The sequence below is a fragment of the Sinocyclocheilus rhinocerous genome, unplaced genomic scaffold, assembly GCF_001515625.1.
Source record: "Sinocyclocheilus rhinocerous isolate Xijiao unplaced genomic scaffold, SAMN03320098_v1.1 scaffold1268, whole genome shotgun sequence".
Lineage (NCBI taxonomy): Eukaryota > Metazoa > Chordata > Actinopteri > Cypriniformes > Cyprinidae > Sinocyclocheilus > Sinocyclocheilus rhinocerous.
The window spans coordinates 923,093-927,899 of record NW_015664016.1 but is presented as its reverse complement, the minus strand read 5'-3'; positions in this window follow the sequence as shown (position 1 = coordinate 927,899).

Below are 4,807 nucleotides of genomic sequence, written 5' to 3'. Positions count from 1 at the left end.
ATTTTTCATTGAATTTATATAGCGCCTTTCCCAAGCTCAAGGACGCTGCACAATGACAAAAGCAAATAAACAATCATGTCATACATAGATGGACAAGACATTTGCCAAGTCCAGAACGCGCGGTTGCAGTTGCATACCACAGTAATAATACAGTATCATAATCACAAAACAAATTTATAATAACAGCATTTATTTGAAATAGAAATTCTGTGTGACATTATAAATGTCTTTACTGTAACTTTTGATCAATTTAATGTGTATGAAGTTATTCATTTATTTAAAAAAAAAGATTCTGCCCCAAAACTTTTCAAATCGTTTCTGGTAAATGCACACCTGACTCTAGATCAGTTCGAGCGGTAGTAGCAAGTGATGATTGGTTGCTGATCTCCAGTTCCTCTTTGACATGCCCCTTTTCTTGCCTCATTCAGACTAATGTGGCGATCTTTATTTGCAGCCGTGCTGGTGGAATATGTGTGATGAATTGAGCAGAAAGAGTTGAAGTTGATGTTATTTGCTGTCAGGCTGTTTATAGAGTTAACTAATTTCTCCTCTTAATTTTCTATCTTCTCCTTCCTGCAGTAATACAATTTTACCACTTTGTGTATGTCCGCTTTGTCTGATTTGGTTTTATTCTCTTGATTTTTATTTATTAAGGTCCTTTTTCACTACTCGGTGTCATGATTCACAACATCTGAGAATTTTTGATTTTCTTTAATCTTCTCTTGTTTGTGTCCTATCTGGCTCATAATCCGATTTCTACGTCTCAGTGAAGAGGAACTCATTAGAAAGGCATTTGATTTTTGACAGCCCAATATGCACTCAAAAAGCAAGTAATGTAGAAGATTAACTTTTTTCCAATGACAAATCTTCCCCTCTTATCGTCATACTGAAGTGTTGGCTGCCGCCTGACCTTTAAAAGTGTGGCGGTTCTAAAAAGCTCTCAGTCAAAAGCAATTCTGACTAATCACCTGCTTTAGCGACAGCGCGTGATAGAGACTGACAGGCACATCCAGAATAAGTTGTGTGTGCATGGCATGTTTGGAAACTCTTATACTATTCCTCCAGTGCACAGACAGCAAATGACTGCAAACAGACTGCAAAACTCTGTATAAGAACATCTCTGAGCAGATGAGGAAAAACACAAGTGTATTTCATGTTTCAAGGCAAGACACCACTTTTGGGCTTTTCTGCTTCCATAACATGTCTTTTCTTCAGTCTAAAGAAAACATCCAAAATACAACTTAATGCATGCTATCTATAATTGTGTCTGCAGATTTCAATTACAATACATTTCTTTAAAGGTCATTTTCTCAAAACGAGTTTTTCTTTTCTGCACTGAGCCAGATCTACAATTCAACAGCACTTACAGTAGCACTCTTACAGTTTTATTCCTATCTATATTCTGAAGGGTTTTACAGAGGAGTTTGTTCATATATTGCTCACCGTTTTTATACATTTTATTCCTAAAACAATGGAGCAAAAGTATTTTTTCTGGCTGTTGACAGTATATTCTGATTTATAGAGATCGAGAGATCCAAAATCCCATGTGTAAAACACTTTGACTTTAATATGTCAGTACAATCAAACAATTTTGTATTTTAAGCTCGCATGGCTTTATCCAATGTTCAGATTTCTGTTCTGGAAAGGCAAGCAAATTAGTGCATATATAATTAGATAATGCCTCATTTTCATATTTACATTTTTTTTTTTTATTGTGCAATTCTTAATGTAATCAATCAACTGGGGAGGTATAGTGATATATTTTTTAACCCTGTTCACCTGGCGTGTCTTGTCTTAAAGAGCTCTCCATAAATAACTGCAATCATCTTGCTAAACACAAGGCTTGAACGACAGTGTAGTGAATAAGCCAAAGCAATATAAACTGTGATTTTTAGCAGACTGTCAAAAGACATTTTTGCACAAAATTGCATCTAAATGCTAAATAACTATTTATATCTGATTAATTAAACATGCAACACAACGTCATGTGTCAACAACTTTAGCATACTGATGTCTGCTGCATAGCCTACTATTTCACATACTACTGAAAAATAATATGCCGTATATAATGTGCTGTAAGCAAAATGCTAGTATTGAATTCTGAACACAGTCCAAGGGTTTTGTTTGAAAGGGTCTTGATGAAGTATACCTTCACATACTTGGAAATCATGGATTTATTGAATGTAGTTCCTTATTGTTGCAGCCCTTAAATCAATCCCCCGCAGGCGTCGTCTTTATACCAGGAGATTATTTGCTGTTCAGTCAAAGTAATCACCACCGCAGGTACAGATATAGATAAACAAGATGAAAAACACTTTTAGCTTGCAGCGCTCCATATGGCAACATAAATAATTAACAGCGCACACACACTTATACTCTTGACAAAAGCACAGCGTTAGATCAGTGTTGTTATTGCAGGTTGTGTGGGTGTTGATGTAGGTATGACAAATTAGTGCCTGGTCAAAAAATCAAAAATCAAAAAATATTGAACTATATTTAGCCACATTTCAAGCTGCCATGAAAGGAAAATCAGTGTAACTCAAATAAGGTGAATTCCCAGATGAAAAATGGTTGGATTCTCTTTCATAGGTCTTCCAATTTAACAGGTAGTTTTATTACTTAAAAATGAATATGTACATTAAAAAAAAAAAAAAAATTATTAACTGAAGTAGACAAATGAGACAATATGTGGTGAGTATAGAGCTATAACATTTATGTGGAGTGTAAATTTCACATCATTTGGTAGAAATATTATGAATATTATAAATATACAGTAAATTAGCTCATATTGAGATTGTGGCAAAGCTGAGCACAGTTTGAGACATTGTTGCTCTGGAAAGGCAAAATAGAGATGACTGGGGTCTGTTTCTCATGAGAAGAGTCCTAAACAAAAGTTTGTTTCCATTGAATCCCATTGCTAGTAACTACTTACTCAGAGGGCATGCAATTTTGGACGCAGCCAGAATGAATTCTCGGAACTATATTTCACAGATACATATGTATCCGTGGCATAAAAAATAAAGGCAATTGCAACAATTCAGAATTTTTTTTCCAAATTAAATGTAAACTCAGAATTCTGAGAAAAAGTCAAAATTGAGAGATGTAAACTCGGAATTCTAAGAAAAAAGTCAGAATACCGAAATCTAAACTGGGAATTCTGAAAAAAAAAGTCAGAACTGAGAGATGTAAACTCAGAATTCTGAGAAAAAAAGTCAGAATTCAGAGATGTAAACTCAGAATTCTGAGGGGAAAAAAGTCAGAATTGTAAAATGTAAACTTGGAATTCTAAGAAAAAAGTCAGAATTCCGAAATCTAAACTTGGAATTCTGAGGAAAAAAAGTCAGAATTGAGAGATGTAAACTCAGAATTCTGAGGGGGGAAAAAGTCAGAATTGCAAAATGTAAACTCAGAATTCTAAGGAAAAAGTCAGAATGGCAAAATGTAAACTCAGAATTCTAAGAAAAAAGTCAGAATTGCAAAATGTAAACTTTTAAAAAGGAATTAACATATATGGTTATGACATATAACCTCACAATTGCAAGGAGAAAAGGTCCGAATTGTGAGGTAAAAAGTAATTATCTTTTTTTTTTAAATTCTGTCACAGAAACAGGCTTCCATAGATAAGTCTGACTGAAATAGAACTGTCAGTGGCACAGGAGAGTGATCCATCAGTAACGTCCCAGAAGGAGAGTTCACAGAGACCACAGCGCTGTGTATCTGAGAAATCATGCTCATTCATTGGAACGCTTGTCTCTGGACATCTGAGACTTGCCCTGAATGAGAAGCCTGTCCTCTGAGATTGTGTGCTGAGATTTATGGCTTTTGCTTCACCACCTGTGTTTGTAAGGTGGCTGTCACAGCATATTATAAAGGTTAAAAAAACTTATTTCAGTTAATTTCTTTACTGTAAATTTAAGTTAAACTTTTTTTACAGTAAAATCATTCTTCTTTCTTGATTTTTGGGCATATTGCAGTGCCCTAAAAAAACCTGTTGTGCATGTTTGTCAAATATTAGCTGGATCCATCACGGTGAATGAATTGGAAAAGTGAAACACATTGACCCAAAATCTGTAGCATTGGATTTTTTCCCAATGAGCCATGGAGAAACTGCTTATCAAATCTAATGCATAATTAAAGTGCATATTTTGCACCAAAATGCAGCAGATCTCGTTCAATAATTAATGAAGATTTTCTGGCGACCGATAATTCTCAACCTCTCTTGAGGATGTTACAAGACAGTGGGTTTAATAACGGGGCATTCAACCCTGCGCCGAAACACAAACCATCAACGGAGAGACGCGCACAGGGTCTAAAAATAAGCCATTGTTCTGCGCTGTTGGCTAGAGGCGGCGTTCGAGCTCTCATGCTTAATTGGCTACATTGGCACTGCTTTCACCTTCCTCGACTAGGCAAACAAAAGTATCTGCTGCAGGTGTGCTAAAACCAGCGAGTTTCCTCCCTCCGTTCAACATAAGTCTCATCACAGAGCTTCGTACACGTAAACATCAGATTCAAAGCAATAGTTCAGCCAAAGAATGAATGTTCAGTCATTATTTACTTGCCCTCATGTTGTTCCAAACCCATATGCTGGCAAATAGCTTTTGAAGAATTGTTATGGATTTTGCCACAGGAAAAAAGCACAATAAAAGTTAATCGATATGACTTTTGCACTACATTCCAGGTTTTCGGAAGCCATACAATAGCTTTGTACAAGGAAATTTAAGATTTCATGTCTAGAGCATTCAAAAATGGTGCGCAGAAGCTATCGACAACAAACAGCATTGGCTTATTGCTTAATTTAACTAAG